At 35.7% G+C, this 19,680-nt stretch overlaps 1 long non-coding RNA gene and 1 pseudogene across 1 annotated transcript; both read right to left on the bottom strand.

Moving 5' to 3' along the window:
* Window positions 1-11,689: 11,689 nt before the first annotated feature.
* Window positions 11,690-13,003, bottom strand: LOC133816417 (uncharacterized). The gene is made up of 3 exons (XR_009885224.1): window positions 12,295-13,003; window positions 12,138-12,215; window positions 11,690-11,948 (listed from the first exon to the last, which is right to left on the bottom strand). It is a non-coding gene; the product is annotated as an uncharacterized LOC133816417 (long non-coding RNA).
* A 591-nt stretch (window positions 13,004-13,594) lies between these two features.
* LOC133818719 (probable linoleate 9S-lipoxygenase 5) lies at window positions 13,595-18,486 on the bottom strand (annotated as a pseudogene).
* Window positions 18,487-19,680: the final 1,194 nt, after the last annotated feature.

Genomic DNA, 19,680 nt, shown 5'->3' on the forward strand with positions numbered 1-19,680 from the left:
GCATATTTGGCCTGAAGAGCAAATTTCTTCTTAGATATGTCTTTAAACTATTTTTTCCTTCATATCAACTCTTACCTCGAATAGTGTTGATAGAGCCGCTATAGGGACCTATAATTCCAAGCTCCAATAAATTTGAAATTATTAATTAAACTCTTTAATTAAATAATATTAATTTATTAATCTCATGATTATTCCACTATAAATATGAGACTGCACTCTTGTAATTATAGACATTTCATTTACTGAGTACTTTATAATTATAAATTGTCCATTGATATAATCATTGCATACAACTTAACCCTCTAATAATGATTCATAATTAATCGGGAATAAAAGTACCGTTTTACCATTTTAATTATCTCTTGTTTCCTTAAGTACCATTGACTTTACTAGTGAAGGTTAATTCATAACTAAATTATGAATTTGAGCTCAATAACCTTTCAGTCCCAAAAGTCAGCCCTTATGAAGGCATAGATTCCAATCATTCAATCTCTTTCAAGAAGGCATAGATTCCATATCTGTATACTATGTCCCTAGCCAGCTACATTAATGAGTTCCCAAAACAAAAGTTTCTAGCCTGATCATTCTGACAGACCCTAACAAGTGAATCAAAGAACTCATATAACATAAACAGGAGTTCATAGTAACTTCAGGATTAAGATCTATTTGTATATGATCATCAGTTGATATATTTAATTAATACTTCGAAACGGTATTTAACTAAGTATTAATAAACATATAAGGTCCAGTTCTATATATTCTCTAATATATAAAGCACATCCACTAAAGTGTCCTACCACACTAGTGATTCGGATCTAGATCACATGTATTCATAATACTAGTGGACCATACTTGCAGTAATTAATTTAAAGATTCCATAACTTTATTTTACTGCGAACTATTCAAGTTTATTTATCTCAAACACAATCCTCCCGTACCAATACGTGTTTGAGATCACATATATGAACTTAGGAATTTTCTTGATATTTACATAATATTATCACAGAATAATATAGTCCATAAAATATATGCATAACAAATTCAATTCATTTATTTATTTCATAAAACAATCTCTACTACATATGTTTTCAGGGCACAATTCCCAACAAGAAACTGTTGTGGGAGGCCGATCAATAGCGATAAAACGTCATCATCCCAAAGGAACTTCTCTTTGGTTATCTTATATTGTTCATGTCTGGTAGGTATCACTTGTGAGAACATGACGTTCATTACAACAACATTATGGCAATAAGCCCCGGGGTACAACTAGCGATGCCTACGTAGCATGTGCTCAATTGCATCAATATGCTACAAAGAGATGGCAGAAGAAAAATACATCAAATCAACAAAATTTATGCAAAAATCATGATAAATGGCTTAAATGTAATTTTTTGCGCATGCATCGAGCAACATTCTAGCTAGTTCAATACATGCAATCTACCTAATGCTCACTTTTTGCATCGAGCCACTATCGAGTTCCCACCGAGCACCTATCGAGCTAATAACCTATGGAGCCAATTAAAGGCATTATTGAGCTCACTTATTGAGCCAGTCAAACTTCCTATCGAGCTAGTTAACATTTACTACTGAGACACTATCAAGCATGCATCGAGCTCCTATCGAGCCAGTTCAAACATAAATAAAAATTATTAAACAAGATAGAATTTTTAAAACATTTTAAATAACTTACCCCATCATCGAGCCACGACTGGGGTGTCTTCAATGTCAGAAACCATGCCACACCATGAGTCCCTGTCTTCACTTCCCTCAACTTCTTGTTGGGAATGTCTCCAACCAGTCACTTGCAAAATGTCCTATATTGTTTGGCAGTTAGCTTCTTGAGAGGGCCGAGGACTAATGGCTCCTTCATAGCTGCATCACCACGAGCTCTCTTCCTCGCTGGATCAGTATAGTCTTGAAACCAGTCGGGCTTGTGTCTTTTCCTCTTAAATTCAACCCTAGCCACCTCCTCAGGGTTGACAATATCTATGCCCGAAGTCGCAGGATTTGGTGTGACAACAATGGTGGGAGGAGTGGATGACTCATCAAATTTTAAATCATCTGGCATATCCAGCGACCCTGAGTGTGAATTTGTTGCATTGCCGCCCCTAAAGCCTCTCAGTCGCTCCTGTATAAATGTTAGGATCTGACTGACCGTGTCCATGATCATAGACTGGTTCTTCAAGATGGTCTCCTGTCAACCTTCGACACTCTCCAACCTCTGTATCAACTCTATGATATTAGCTACAAGAGGGGTTGGGCTTGCAACCTCCTCCTCGTCAGGCCCAGCATCATCAAATATCTTCATTGCCTGAGCAATTTGAGACACCTTCTCGGCCACTTTCTCAAAATATTGGGTCCTCTCGTCCTCCCCATCAATCTCCTAAGGGTCTTGGCCAAGCCTGGGATACAGAGGAGTATCACCCTATGTCAGGGCATTGTAATATTGCACCTCTGCTGGTCAGATCTTGAACAACAATAACACGATCAACTACAACCAACATAAAACATTGATTAAAGTCAAATTATCATAAAAACTAGACATATAGCTAAACATAACTTCTTATCGTCAATACAATATCACTTACAATGCTCTTCTAAAATAATATTGAAATGGTAGTCTTGGTGAAATCCTTATTCTTCTGGTGCGACCAACTAAGCATCCTCATGACCATATTTCCGGAGCTGACAACATACTTCTGCGCAACATGTTGAATGGCCTCACACACTCAATACTGTAACGCTGGGGAAAAATCATACATATTGTACTTTGACTCTTGTTGCACCTTCGCATCCTTCTTCCTATTATATAAAGCCTTCTGGTGATGCATGTCATTCTTACAAGAATTGATAAGCTTGTTGAAAGAGAACTTTCCTCATGGATAGCTAAATAAGTAGTCTATGTCCTCAACCAACTTTAGTATATCATGACATATATTCAACTTTCCCTACGGGGAATTTAGAACCTCCTCAACCAAGAAATAGAGACCCAACTTGTAGACATCTTCAACAATAATGAAAGTATTGAAAGCATTATCCACCTGTACGAGCTTTACTTTCTCAGCATCATTAAAATACTCATTTATCAAGCGGTCACTAGTAAGACGCTCATCCAACTCAGCCTGTGACGGTCCATAACTGAAATTCAACTCCGTCACCAGAAAAACTCTCCCATGTTAAATCTACAGGCCCAAAAAGAAATGCACCTCATCTTCACTTTTACTTGATATTTTCCTCAGTAATAGCTGATGCACCGAAACTCCAGAGAAATGAAATTCTGAGGCCAAGAAAAATTGTTTGAAAAGGAATTCCTTTGCCCTTTATATCAGTCGAGCTTCACAAACCTCTTCTTAATTGTATCCAAATAACTACTACCCATATATGTGACTCGCCCAGGAAAGTGATCTTGAAATAGAATAAGCAACTTCAAAATTTGCATCGACACATGAAAATAGTTAGTGAGAAAACAGAAAGTTAAACAAAATCGGGAAAAAATTGTCAAAAATATCATAGGCAAACTGAGTTAAATACTGTTATCAAGCCACCATCGAGCTCTATCAAGCCACCATCGAGCTACAACAGTAGCCTATTGAGACACTATTGAGCTAACATCGAGATAAAAGAATCTATCTTAATTTCAAAATATTCAAGCATTCATCGAGCTCCTATGGAGCATATCGAGCCAAATTCTATTAACCCTATCAAAAAACTATCGAGCCTATCTAGAAATCATCTTATCGAACCCTATCAAGCCTATCAAGAAATTATCCCATCGAACCGTATCGATCTAACCCAATCGAGCTAACATCGAGCCATATCCAATTTTAATGCATCAATACTATCGAGCTTGTATTGAGCTACTATCAAACCAAATATGTTTATCTAATCGAGCATATATCAAGCTCCCATCGAGTAACATCAGCAAACCCAGAAAAAGATACATGAAACATGATTCATACCCCTCGACCCAAATTGCAACAGACATAAAAAAAAACAAAGAAGCATTTAGGTATAAAAATTACATTGGGTTCGAAAATACCTTAGTTCGCATTGCGTCCTTGGTTTTTCTGTTGCAATTCGGGTTTCCCTTGTTTTTTTATTCATCTATGTTTCCAGCTTTTGTTTTGCTCAATGCATGCTCGATGAAAGATTGATGCATGCTCGATAATACCCCTATTAAATTGATTTTATTGTTTATTATGGATATATCTCGATGGTTGCTCGATGCATGCTCGATAATAGCCCCATTAAATTTATTTTAAAGTTAATTATGGATATAGCTCGATGGTTACTCGATGACACTCAATTCATGCTTGATATAGCTCAATATTACTCGATAATACTCGATTACAACTTAATGGGTGCTCGATATGCTTGATAATAGCTCGATGCAAGATCGATTGTTCTTACAAAATGACCCAAAAAAAAAAACAAAACATGTAATTTTTCCCCTAAAAAACTTGTACATATACAATCATCATCAAAAAATGAAGAGCCTAGGATACCAGCTCTTATAAAATATGTCCAATAAAAAAATATATATTCTAGAATCTGATGGTGTCATATGGAGGCCCGTAAGGTCATACATTCTGATACCACAAGTTTGTCGTCCACTTGTTCCTAAACAACTCAATATTTTCATTGCAAATGGTGTCTAATGGAAGCCCAACCATGAGTGTAACAACCCAAATTCAGTGTTTAGGCTTAAGAGCCTGGGGAAGTGTGCCTAGAGGGCATAATGGGATTTTGTGTGTGACTTTAATGAGCTTAATGCATGATTACGATTTATTACACGCTATGTGTTTAGTTGATTAATTGAGATGCATGACTATGTGAATTAGTATGCATGTAGACCTGATTGTCTTAGAATGAGCATGATTGTAATCTGGCCATGTTTGGGCATATCTGTGATAATTGTACTATGTGAATTGTGCCATGTGAGTGTGATGTTTTATCAGGATGCACGCATCGAGACGGTCCTAGTGAGCCAGTTAGTCTAAAAGTCACAACGGGATGTTGTACCCGGCTCGGGAGGAGCCTAGGGGTACTTCGGGAATCTTATAAGTTGAGTTGAGAACGAGTGATTAGTTATTGGGTAACTTGGGTAACCATTTGTAACTGTGGTGGGTAACAAGTTTTAAGATAGAAAGTGATAGAATTGAAATAGAAGTGTAAAGACTTAAGTGCCCTTGAAGGTTTAGTTAGGAAGGATTATTAAGAAGGGGTAAAATGGTCTTTTGGCAAGGGTAATAGACAAAAGGCAGCTGGGATATAGGGGGGCACGGTTTGGGGCATTGGGCATTTGGGTGTTTTGATAAAATTGGAAGAAAGGAAAGAGAAGAAGAAAGAAAGGTTAGGGCAAGAAGAAGAAGAGAAGGAGAAGTGGGAGTCTAGGAGGAGATCAAGGAAGATTTGTGTGGATTCTCCATTTGAGGTAAGGGTTTTATACACATTTAAGTTTGGGTTTTGTTTTGATTTGAGGAATTTAATGCCTAAGCTAAGCATTTTTAAGTTTTGGGTTAGTTGCTGAAATTTAAGATCAAAGGTTTGGATCTTGGGTGTGTTGATGTTTTGATCTTGATTCTAGTGTCTATAGGTTGTTAGATTGTTCATATAAAGTTTGGAATTGAGTTTTGTGGTTGAGATATGTGTTTGGGATGGTTTAAGGTGAGGATTAGAGAGTAAAATGGTGGGTTTTTCTGGGTTCGAAGGGTCGAGCCGCGGCATGGTTCTTGGTGAGCCGCGGCCCTTCGAAGAAGTTGTATGCTGATGGAGAAGGGCGGGCCGCGGCATGGCCCAAGCAATGCCGCGGCCCTTACTTGTTTTTGGGCCTTTGAGGGTTTTGTTTGGGGGCCATGCCGCGGCATGGGTGGCCTATGCCGCGACGCTTAAGGGATTTTGGGATTTTAGGCTTGGGAATTTAACCTAGGGTGCTCGGGATTGAGTCTTTTACCATGATTGGTGAATTTCAACGTTCCGAGTACTAGAACTTGGCCTGGAAGCTCATTTAAGGTTGTTAAAAGTGTCTTTTGTGTGTTGTGACTAGGATTTTGGGAGAGGCTCGTGCTAGTGGACCGTGCTCATGACCGTGGTACTTTGGAAAGCTCGGGATACAGGTAAGAAAACCGTAACACCCGAGAATAGGGCATGGCCCCACTGTGTGATTGTAGGGCATGGCCCCAGATTGTACTATGTGCAAATGTTTAACCTTAAATGAATCATGATGTGTGTGAATGATTATTTCGAATGTACTATATGTGTGATTATGATGAAATGAACGGCAAAGGCCGAGTGCGGCGTAGGCCGGGGCGGCCGTGGGGCCGAAAGTAACACACAGCACATGGGATGCTTATATTCAGGGTGGGACCCAAGGGATACATGAGTTATCCTCGCGGTGAGAACCGAAACTCCAGGCTTTGGTAAGGCCTTGGGGGCGGCATGGCCGTACTTGTTTATTATGATGGTTTTTCCTATGTGTCAGTGAATTATGCCAGCTATTTGATTTGCATATGTTATGTGCTATTTGGGTTTTCTTGCTGGGCTTTGGCTCACGGGTGCTCCTGTGGCAGGTAAAAGCAAGGAGTCAGTCAACCGGCCATGAGTATGGAGAGCGTGGGGGCGGCGCGTACATGTTCGGCCTGCCCGACTGCTTTGGTTGGGGGCATTTTGTCTATGGCTGTATTTAACCATTCTTTTGATAGCTGATCAAGTGTAAATCTATTTTTGAGTTGTAAACATTTTGTAAACCTTATTTTGGGATCCCAGATGTTTTATATTTAACGTTTTCAATGAAGTTGACCATTTTAAAAGAATACAGCCTTAAACTCTGGTTTAATCACACTTTTGGTTTTAGAAACCACTTTGAGTCAATTAAATGCACAATTTCTGTTTTAAACTCACTTAGTAACGACTCTAAGGTAGTAGGGCGTTACAATGAGATCCCTGGCATGCTTGATAGCATACACACCACAATCTACATTGTAAAAAACATATAAACATTAAATGTACAACATTATAAATTTGCTTAGTAGCTGGAATTTTATAATGATGATGTTGTTTACCTTCTCTTATATTGAGGGAGCTTGTGTCACTGTAGGCAGCGCCATTGGAACTCAAGTGGCCTCTTTCCTATTGCAGGAATCTTCAACTTCAAGTTTTCTTTGAACAGTTTACTCTTCAACAACAAAGAAGGAAAGATGATGCACCATGGCCTCATAATTTCCTCCACGACTTTCTCAATAATCACCAACACATCTTAATCACATTAGGTGAATGTCCAACTAGAAATAGACGCCTCAACGACAAACCAATGAGACTGCTCATAGTTCTGGCACCAATATACATTCTCAACTCTTGCCCAAGATGTAGAAATTATTGTGGGAGGCCAATCAATAGCGATAAAATGTCATCATCCCAAAGGAACTTCTTTTTGGTTTTCTTGTATTATTCATGTCTTGCAGGTATCACTTGTGAGAACATGACGTTCATCACAACAAAATTATGGCAATATGCTCTGGGGGTAGAACTGGCAACGCCTATGAAGCATATGCTTTGCCACATCAATATGCTACAAAGAGAAGACAAGAAAAATACGTTAAATCCACAAAAGTTATGCAAAAATCATGATAAATTGCTGAAATGTAAACCGGGGAGCATGCATTAAGCTTCTATCAAGCTCCCATCGAGATCTATTGAACCCCAATCAAGCTCTATCGAGCCCTAATCGAGCTTTACCTAGCCAGTTCAAGATCATTATCTTCCAATTGCTAACTGCTATTATCGAGCTCCTATCAAACTCCAATCGAGCTCCTATCGAGCCAGTTCAATACCCCCAAAACCAAAAATTCTACGTTCCAATCGAACCCTATCGAGCTACTATCGAGCACCCATTGAGAAAACATAACTATACTTATCGAGCCATTATCAAGCCACAATCGAGCACTTATCAAACTCATAACATAACCTATAACCTATCTCTTACCGAGCCCTTATCGAGCTCCAAAGTTGCAGAAAATGCAGAAAATCGCAGATCAAGAAATCTCTCAAACAATCCAAAAAAAACACACCAACCTATACTCAGATCTATTTGAAATAGCCAAAAAAAAGTAAACAAATAATATCCAACACAAAAAATTGAACAATTTTCTTACCCATGGTTTTTCTCCTCCAAAATCCCTCTATTGTACCCTAAAAACACGACCTCAACTATCTAGCTCGGGGTACTGCTAGCGTGAAATAAATAAAGGAGGCAAGACTTTAGAGATATCTTGCCAATCCCAGGTGAATCAGCTTGAGGCTGTGTCACTGAATCCAGGACGGCCAAGATCCTTTAGATCGTTTGAACTGCGGATGACAGAGGTCAAAGTGTAATGCCCCAAAATCCCTAATGAGGTTTAATGGTCGGATTAGAAGGCTGGAAGGGCCATCATTGATTTATTATGCCATTAAATGATTATATGCATGATTATGTGAATTATATTATTATATGATGATAAATGCATGCATGTGGGTCCACTTTTCATTATAGGGGTATTTTTGTAATTTGGCCCATTGAGGGCATATTTGTATATTTTCATGCATGTTGGTGAATTATGGATGAGGCCACATTATTATGTGGATTTTTTTGAGCTATTCGGCATGAGACGATCTTTGCATACAAGTTAGCAGTTTGGTCATAACGGGGTAATTTCGGGGCTCGGGGTGAGTCTCGGGGTAATTTGATGATTAGTACATTATCGGGAATTAAAGGGTAATGAGATATGATTTATTAGCATTTGAGAATATTGGGAATAATGAGAATTGGAGGACTTTAATTATAATTAACGGGATTAGAGAAGAATTGACGATTTTGCCCTTGGGGGTTGTTAAGGGTTTTACTTAACCTAGGGGCATTTTGGTCTTTTGACCTTAGGTTATATGTGAACTAAGTAGAAGGCTGTGGAATTAACTTAAGCTAAAGCAAAACAGAGCCTTCCTTCTTCTCTTCCACGATCATCTTTTTCTTCTTTTTCCTTTGGAATTTTGAAGCTCCAATTGAGGATTCAAGCTAGGGAATCAAGCCTTGAGGGTCTAGGATTGTGTTCTACCATTGAAGAAGGTTTAATCTTGAGATTGAGGTAAGATTTTAGCCATGGAAACTCTGGTTTTTACCCTATTTTTCTATTAGTTTTCAGCTGGAATTTTGGATTGGATAGTTGAGAATTCAATGAAGTTTTTGGCAAAGTTTGATTGGGTTTTGATGCCTAGGACTTGTAGAATGGGTTTTTGGGTTCATTTGTGAGTTTGGTTGAGGTTTGGATTCATTTTTTGAAGTTTGGAAATTGGAGAAATCGAAGGGGAAAAACTAGGGCTGAAACACCTTGGTTCTGGCGCTACAGCGCCCAAGGATGGGCGCTACAGCGTTGTCCAGGGCATAACAACCCTGTTTGTAGCGCTATGGCGCCTGGGGGGCAGTGCTGTAGTGCTACCCTATTTTTCCAGGGGTACTCTTTTGGGCACTTTTTAGGGTTTTTGGCTCAGGGTTTCAATTCCTAAGGCTTGGGATTGAATCTACTAACCACTTTAGTACGATTCGAGGTCCCGGGAGCGAGGTTTAGGTCAAGAACCTTTTATTATTGATTTTATTGATGGAATTCCATTTTTGGTTATGACTAGGTAACTGCTAAGGAACTTAAGGACCGATCGTTCTCAAGGGTCGTTCTTTTATTATTTCTCGCTCGAACCAGAGGTAAGAAAACTGCACCCAGTATGTGACATGCATGGTTATTGATGAGGCATGTTGAGTGCTCTATATGTGCACATTGATTGCATATTAAATGTTTACAAATCTTGCTTACTTGTTAGTGGTACTGGATTATTATTTAGCAACGAAATGGTGTCAGTATTGATTGTGAAGCTGTGACTTATTAGTCAATTTCGGTAGTAGTAATGAGCACTGGTCGTATGGTATTGGCTTATGAGTCAATAACAGTATTAGAATGTAACGCCCTGGATATCCAAGACCGCTACACTGTGTACTTATAAAGGTGCAAGACTTGCTGATCAAGTCATTATTTAAAAAAAACGTGTCTTTAAACATGTAAGAGCTAGGGTTAAAAAGGTTTTGGTCTCAAAAGACTCATTTTATATAATTAAACTGTTACATACACAGGATCCCATAAGAAAATAGAGTTAAAGGTAAGATTACATACTCTCAAAGGTACATGAGTAATCACTAGCCACACTAAGGCAAAATAGATAGTCTTTGGGTCTCGCGTCCCTGCCTAAACCTCAACCGTGGCGGCTGAGCAGCTGGCTATGTACATTCTGCTCGTTGAGCTCTCTAATCAAGGCTGATCTAACTTGCCCTTGCCTTTACTTGCACCAAGTAGCACCCGTGAGCCAAGGCCCAGCAAGAAAACATCTTATACAACACAATCAATGATAACAGACAGTTAATTCATTGCGCATGTATTCCCATCAAATAATCCACAATAGACATTCAACACATATATTTAGATTCAAGATACAATCAATCACATATTACACTTATATCACATAATATTCAGGGCCGACAACTTAGGTCGCACCCTCTGTTTAACCCACTGACTCCGACCCGCTTAAACCGAGTTCAGTGCATAATAAGCTATCCTCGGCTACCAGTGGTCGAGCCGCACCCTGTGCGCTAGTGTAACCCTTGGTACCCTTAGGCCGTTGGTTCACTAAATAGCTTGCATGTCATAATACCATCATTTCAAGCAATCACAATAGGGAAGCCTTAGTCCCGTCACATATATTCAACCAGGTGCAGTTTTCTTACCTTTAATCTTTACAGTTGTTGAATTACGAGCAACGCCCCTCAAGCACGATCCGTTCCTGAGCCTAAGCCTTTATCACCTAGTCACAACCAAAGTATAGGGTTCCATTAATATTCAAATATAGGTTTCCGGTTACAAAACTAACACCCCGGGATCCGAATTCCACCAAGCACGGTGGTGAAACCAATCCCGAGAAAACTAGACCACATTCCCATGCCTAAAATCCTCAAAAGTTCATGTGCACAACCAAGGGTTGCGGCCCTTGAAGATTAGCCGCAGCCCTAGCCTCAAAACAGAACCAAGGCCAACTTGAACAAAGACACGCGCCGCGGCGCCCACCTTTGGCCGAGCCTCCTTGGCCTTTCTTCATCCTAGGGCCGCAACGCTCTAGAACAGAGCCACGACCCTTCCCTTCGTGCCCAGAAAACCCATCATTTTAAAGCTCAAAACCTCAGCCAAAACCACCCCTAAGCTTCCTACTTCAACACCCAACATTTCCACAACTTATGCTACACAATTCAATAGAAATTCAGCTCAATAACCCATAGAAAAACTCACTTTCAACCCTTGAAACTATAAGAACTTAAACACCCAATGTAATCAGTCAAAACTCAAACTCAAATCACCAATTCACGAAACAAAGCTTACCTTCTTGATTGAACCATTCCTCTAGCCAAAATCCAGTTGATTCCAAGGATTTCCCCAGCTCAATTCCACCCTAATCATCAATTGAACAATACCTCAATATCCACACTACTACAAAATTGACACGGGACGATGGTTTTAAACCGTCGTATGGACCTTCATACGTCGGTTCTAATACCGTCGTCTCATGCAATGTAAAGCATAAAACGATGGTTTAAATAAAAGCGTCATCTTCTGTCGTACCTGAGACGATGGTTCCTATACAAGCGTTGTCTCTTGTGGTACATGAGGCGACAGTTTCTATGCAAACGTCATCCACTGCAGTAAATGAGATGGCAGTTCTTACTCAAGCGTCGTCCTCTTGCAGTACATGAGATGACAATTTATGTGCAAGCATCGTCCCTGCAATACATAAGACGACGACTTTTTGGAGACCGACGTCCCATGTAGAATATGAGAATTTTTTTCATTTATCTATTTTCAAACACTATATTCATTCATAATTTCCTGTGTAATTACAACATAGTTGAGACAGAATCAACAGGGAGACAAAATCAATAGAACTCAGTATGTTCCAAATCTAAAAATTACAAGATCAAAATATACACTTGCAATAACTATGTAAGTGCTAACTAAAAACTACAATTAATATATTTTTTAATTCTAATTTCAAAAGTTACTCTAGTTATGATTCACCCGCTCAAGAAGCTTGGCTGCCCATTCATTTTGAGTTTCATCAATTTCGCCAAGTGTATATGTATTCTTCTCACCACACTACAAAACACAAAATAAAAAACTACGTCAGAAATTAAATTCAATAGAATTGTATTTCAATAATTATAGATACACTTACATTACTAGTTAGCCATCGCATGGGTGTCTCATTCAAGCAATAGTCCTTCATCATCCTTATGATATAAAAGCTACACTCTACTGACGATGTTTGACGAGGGCAATTGACTATTTTCCACTTGTAATTTTTTTCATTCCTTCCTGTCTTTCACTTAATGTGTGAAGAGACTATATATACATCAATATGAAGAGCATATTAATTTTTTATTTCCATATCATATAACCATACATCCAATTTTTTCAAATTAGAACACTTGAGACATGGACAATGAACTCACTTAGGATCCACTGTATTTTTCAAGGATATTTGTATAAAACTCTCAACTCCATCTTCATATTCTTTTGATAACCTATCTTTCGCCATCCAACTCCTACCCATTTTTTGAAAATTTGGGCGAAACCTTACCTATAAGTTTGACTAAAACCTTCTTGCACGCATAAAATTCTCAGGACACATGTTCAATTACAACATATCAACATAATGATCATCAATTAGTTTAATAATTAGGCACCATCTCCCCTATATATTGTATAAAAACTTCATGCACGCAGAAAATTCCCAGAACAATACATAATATAATCAAGTATTCAAAGTAAAATTCCCAAAACAATACATAATGTGCACCTTAAATAAAATCAAAGTAAATTCATAGTTTAGTAAACTTACCAAAAGAATGCTAATTTTATTCTTTTATGCCCAAACCAATCTTCAATACAAGTTTTTGGTTCTCAACCTAACTATATTAAACACGAAGCATAAATTGGATGTTACAAATAATTCAACTATATAAGTCATTTTATGTATAGCTAAAATGGATATTTTATAAACACTTTCACTCTCACAAATAAATCATAAGTAATAAAACACCACATTCAAAGAAACACATATTCAACAAAATCATTAATATTCAATCAAATTTATTGAAACCAAAAACTCATTGTAGAAAAAAAAAAATCACAGTAACCAATTGTTCTATGCTTTTGTAGTAATTTGAGGAAATGATTTTTTCAAAAATTGCCTTATGAATGTTAGTCTAATTAAAATGTGTCAAAATTAATCCAGCTTAGAGAGTAGCATAACACACCACATAATACAAAAATAAAAATTGGAATTCCTCGACTAATGAGATAAACACACTCAAATCTCAATATAATAAGGAAATGTAGAAATTAAGATCCCTTGATGAGCACGTGGAAGTTAGATCTATTATTTCAAAATTTAAAATTAATAATAATAGAACTCATTTTTACTTTTTTTAAGAATTCTTAAATGACTTCCCTAAATTTTTAAGATAGTAAAAGATCCAAAATTACATGTTCACATTAATAATAAATGGATGTCACACAAAACCATGGTTAAAAGAAATAAGTTCCATACCAAGAATAAGCTTAACTGCAGAGACCTCTACACGGCTGAAAGAACCATAAGCTACAACAACAATAATAAAAGTAATGCAAAGTAATTAATCAATATGATTTTATATCAAAAATTTAACTACTTAAGTTGTGCCACCATTGAATAATTTCAACTCATTCTTCTAATTATGTCTTGTTTTACCATGAATAACTCTAGTGGTTTCTCTTGTAATTGTTATTTTCATGCCTTGACAGATTGTTGATATCTACAGTTAAGATACTTTAGCTTGAATATCTACAACATTAACAATTGTAGAAAAGAAACACAGCGAACAATCCAAGTTACTAAGCATGACAGAGAAAATGAAGTATGAATTCTTCATAGACCAGCAAAGCTAATATTAACTCTTCACGGGTCTGCATACTAGGCCACCATGACTTGTCTTTTAAGTCGCCATGACCGACCTCTTTGAGCTCCTTCCACCATGCTTGGAGTTCTTTGTCTTTTTGAACAACTTCATCAGTTTTGCAGTAGTAAGAATAGTACTCTTGAACCCATTGTTTTATTGCAGCCCAGATTTCAAGTCCATTGACAGCATATGGATAGTCCTCTATCAGTAGGCGAAGGCCATGTGGTGAACTTGGATCCTTCACTGCCACCCCTCTGAAACATAAAACAAAATATATAAGACATTATTTTCCATTTTTCTATTTCATACTTATCTCATTTGAAAGAATTAATACCTCTTGATGAGATCAGCTGGGTGCGCCTGTTCAGCTAAATTCCAGTTCTTATAAGCAGCTGAAGATAATATTTTTTGGGACATACCATAGACTCAATAATACCCCCACCATTTACAAGAAGTTGTCTAGCAAGTGAATTGACATTCATGTTGTCATGGAAGTGAGGGTGCAACAGTTTGTAAATTGGGTGTAACACACTAAGTTGCCTGTTTGTTGCTAGCATGAATGGCTCAGCTATTGCATGAGTGTTCAACCTATATGACCAATGAAAATTGAATTAATATTTAGAACCATCACAAAACATAAACTAAAGTTATATGATCTAGTTTTTCTGACAGAGATATACCAATGGCTAACTAGTTGGTGATGGCAATAGTCATTAACAACGACATAAGCTTTAGCAAGTTGCCAAATGGTACTTTCTACGTCTTGTTGGGCTGGTGTAATAACTTTGCTAACAACGCCTAATTCATCACCATTTGCATGTGGCAGGCTTAGTTCAATTTCCAGAGGCCTCAAGGTGCCATCATTGGTTAAAAACAGAAGTGTTCTAGTGGCATAAATTTTTGATGAAATTGTGTCATTGATTCGCCTCATGAATGGCATAAAAGTATCATGGTGAACCAATATATAAAGCTTGTTTTCATAAAGGGCCTGATTAAAAGCAAGACTTTAGTCATCATGGCCTACACATTCATTATATACATATATACTCGAGAAAAACAAAGATAGGAAAATTGATCACCTCATACACTGATTGCCCATCCAAGTTGTTGCTTATGTGTTCTTCAATGATTGTACTAGTTTGATTACCATAGATTGAAGAGTCAAGCTGGCTGGTTGGTGGGAATTCCTGTAGTTAAATCACAAGTAAGATCATCAAAGATGAAGCTTTAAAGAAACTTGCATTAGACCACTTTGAAGATATTTATAGGAAAGAAAAAGTTAGAACTTGGAGACGACGAATGACGACAGGGTTCACTCTAGCCAACATCTCTCTTGCAAATTCTTCATCGGTCATCCATGCTGACTTGTCATCTGCTCAAAACCAAAGGAAGAAGAGTTTAACAATAAATCTCAAAGTAGAAAACCAATTAGATTAGATAGCAATGACAGTGTATAATTATGTAACATACTTTTGATCACATGAGGCATGGGATATCTGAGGATTTAAGTACCATCAGCTCAAAACATACTGCAGAAATATTGAAATGGAACATTCTTTTAAATTTAAACCTCCAGCAACAAAATAAGCAAAATCCAAGTCAAATGTTATGATCCATTCAACAACAAAAAAAAAAATTCCAATGTTATGACACATTATTCAAACTGCTTAAGTCTAAAAAAATCAGCAAGCAACAAACTCTTCACCACACCAGTAAGCATATTTAAGCAAGTTCCAGAGCCTCCAAAAACACATAAAAAAAACAACAACAACAAATTTAAGTCTTAAACAACACAAACAGGAAGCTCCAACGACACCAAACATAACAAGCTCCAGTAGCAACTCCTAACAACAAATAGAAAAATAATAAGTAGTCAAATGATGTTACTAATTGATAATCCCTCTTTTTGTTGTCATTTCTTACTCACCAAACCAAACACGACAGTACAATATATAAATATATATATTTGGTTTTGATGAAAGTATAATATTTGAATGATCATCTCATTCTTCAAATATAAAATGCCTACATCATTTTTTAAGTAAATTATTTCATGATATCTTAATATGTGCTTAACTAAGCTCTATACAACATATGGTGAGATCATGCATATATATAATATATATTTATGTTTGTATGATCTTAATATATATATATGACTTTAAACTAACATTTACAATTCTTAACTTTGAAAGAATCAACATGTACCAAATTAAGAAAGGATGCCTATAAGACAAACAAGAAAGTAGAAGAGACCAAACGAGAAGAAAGAAACAAAGAAAAAAAGGAAATAAAGCAAACAATGTGCTGCAAGTGAAAACTTATATGACATTGTTAGACAAAATAATCTGTAAGAGTCATGAAGAACAATAGCTTTCTTTCTATTAAGACACCAGCTTGCACTTGTACACATTTGCCACAAAACATGGTCTCCATAAAATTTGGTTATATAAGGTGGTAGTCAACCACGGGAACAAAAATAGAGCTCCAGAATGATAGATATGAAAAGAGTACTCTTTCTCTCACTTAACAGTCTCTCTCATATGTATATATATATATATTTGTGTGTAATTAATTAAACATGCATGTAAACAAATTACATCATAGTTTTATTAAGTATAGATATGAAAAGAGTACTGTTCTATATATATTTCCTTAATAATAAATCATCAACTAAGACAAACATTCCTTTAACTCAATATATCTCCTGTCCCCAAGTAATAGCATAAAAATATATTAATTTAACAACCAGTAGTCTAAATTGAAGCAATTAAAAATATAACAACAGTCAAAAACTCAGTTAAATATAAAAAAACATATAATCTAAAATTAATAAAAACTCAGTTTATCACATCAAAGGAATGTCTAGACATGATATTTTAAATTTTAATGGCTGCAGCAACAAAGAAACTAATTAATTAGAATAAAACTGTATTAGAATGTTTGATTTTCTTGGTCTTTAATTTCACAAGTCAATTATTCATTTATGCATTGCCAAATTAAGAAAGGATTCAATGCCAAGAATTAAATTTAATCATTCATAAACAATTACTCATATATCTCACTGAATATTACTTCAAGAAAGCAAGCAAGACCATCACAAGTAGTCAACCTAAAATACTTACAGATAAATCGATACAAACATTAATTAACAGAAATATACTCTATAAATATATATAGGAGTTTAGTCTACATACAAGCATCATTCTTATTCAAAAACATACCAAATGGAATAGAGATCCCTATTATATCAAATAATAAAATTCTTGTCGTGGGTATAATCTATTTCTATTGGGTTTAGTTAGTGCAGAGAGTGTTAACGTTCCATGCAATAAAATAAATTTAACAAATGCAAGCCTCTATTTTGAAAAGAAAAACAACTCTTAAATAACAGAATCCCCTGCTATTTTCCCCCATTTTTAGGCTTTGTTTGTGTTGGTGTGTAACATGGAGAAAGCAAAAATTATTGGTATATAAAAATAAATATGATAATCAAAATCATAAAGAGGCTAATTTCACAAAGAAATTACAAAGAAAGCTAGACTCTAGATGTACTGATAATCCTCACACCACTCCAAAAAGAACTTTAGACTATCCATGTGCCATAGCTAGACTCTGAATGTACTAATTTCACAATATGAAAAATGATACTTCTAAAAGCACACCATGAACAATACATATTACTAAAGAAAACAATACCCAACCCATATTAAATAAGAAAACAAAAGCAAACAAAATATTAAAAGCTACTGAGCATACATATTATGAAGAATGAATCTAAATGTGACAGAATAAGGACTCAAACTCTTTTAAAAGAAACACACTGATACAATACACAACAAGTGATTCTAGTTTAGAATTTCAAAGCAAAGTTCAGCAACAACAACATTTTTCTTGCTAATTTTCGGGATCATAGAATAATATACAAAACAAACCAATGAATCATAGTCAAGGAGAGAACTAGTGCACCTTGTAGATGTTCCAAACATCAAGGGTTCAATTAATATCTGACAAAATTTGAACATAAATACAAAGATTAAGATTATAGTTGGGGAAAAATGGGTGAAGATGGAAGAAATAGAATTAGGGAAATCCTTACCCATTCCAATGAGAGCTTGAAATCGAGAGAATAGTAGACAAAAATCAATGTTCCAAGTATCAAAGGTTCAATAAAGATCTGACCAAATCTAAAGATAAATACAAAGAATAGGATTTATAGTTGGGGAAAAATGGATGAAGATGGAAGAAATGAAATTAGAGAAGTACTTACCATGCTGATGAAAGCTTGAGATCAAGAGAGTGGTAGCCAAAAATTGGAGAGAGAGAGAGAGAGAGAGAGAGGAGAAGAAATGACGGGGGAGAGAGAGACGAAATAGAAGAATCTTGGAAAATTGGAGAATAAAAAATTTCTATATTCAGTTTCAATTTTAATTTAGCTTACTAAAGTTGATTAATTTATATAAAATATATAAATGTCTTCATTTCATAGTTATATATTTTAATAGTTTAAGAAAAATAACATCCATAAATACTTTTATTATACTGCCTTTAACGAAAAATATATTTTTTGAAAAATTATTAATCCATATGATACCTGATTAATTATATGATAATTATGTAATAAATTTAAATTTTTTTAGGAGAATTAAAATTATTATTCCGCCAATTTAAAGTTTATACATATATTTTGAACACAATTTTACTAGTGAATATTATGATTTTCAACGACTAGTTATAATAGTAGCATAATATTTAATTTTTTAATATTAGCTATATAGTGACTAAATAATTTGTTGGTGAAAGTGTAATACACATTTTTTTAGCAAATAAATGATTTTAGTCACCTAAAATGAGGATTCCCGCCACAAAACAATTTGGCGCCAAAGTTTCCCTCACTAAGAAGAAATGTAGTCGATAAAAATAACAAACAATGACTAAAAATTTAGTCGCCAATTCTTTTGGTACCAATAAAACCTTGTTTTACAACCAAATCCTCTCGCTACTAAATATTAGTCGCAAAAACAAACTTTTAGTGACTAATTTAATTTAGTCGCTAAAAGTGAAGTGTTTTGTAGTGATCATTAATGAATTTTTAACAAAAGAAATATTCTTTTATTAAATATATAATAAGTAATTCAATTAGCAATTAATATTACAAAAAAGTATTAAAAATTTAAACAATTATTTCAATAGCTCATTGAAAAACAAAACTCATTCTTTAACTAGTAGCTATTGTGTGTTGCAAATTATTATTTAATATTTTTTTATGAATATATTTACATAAAATATATTAAATTATATTAAAAAATACAAATTAACTTAGTACTTGGTTAGAAAATTTATATTGCATTAGACAACAGTTTGAGTATAAATGTTGTCTCATGTTAAAAATAAGCATGTTACAACACTCTCAATAGAACTGTCGTTTCATGTGAGTTTTAATTTGCATGGCACAACCGTTTGTGAGCGGCTGTTGTGTCATGTATATTTTTAACATGACACGACAGTTCTACTACAAACGTCATTTCATGCATGTTGTCTAAGTACAATTTTGTAGTAGTGCCAGCTGAAACTCAAGTTCTAACCACAGAAGGAAGGAAATTCATGCTTACCTTAGCCCT

Source organism: Humulus lupulus, chromosome 2 (assembly GCF_963169125.1).
Source record: "Humulus lupulus chromosome 2, drHumLupu1.1, whole genome shotgun sequence".
NCBI lineage: Eukaryota > Viridiplantae > Streptophyta > Magnoliopsida > Rosales > Cannabaceae > Humulus > Humulus lupulus.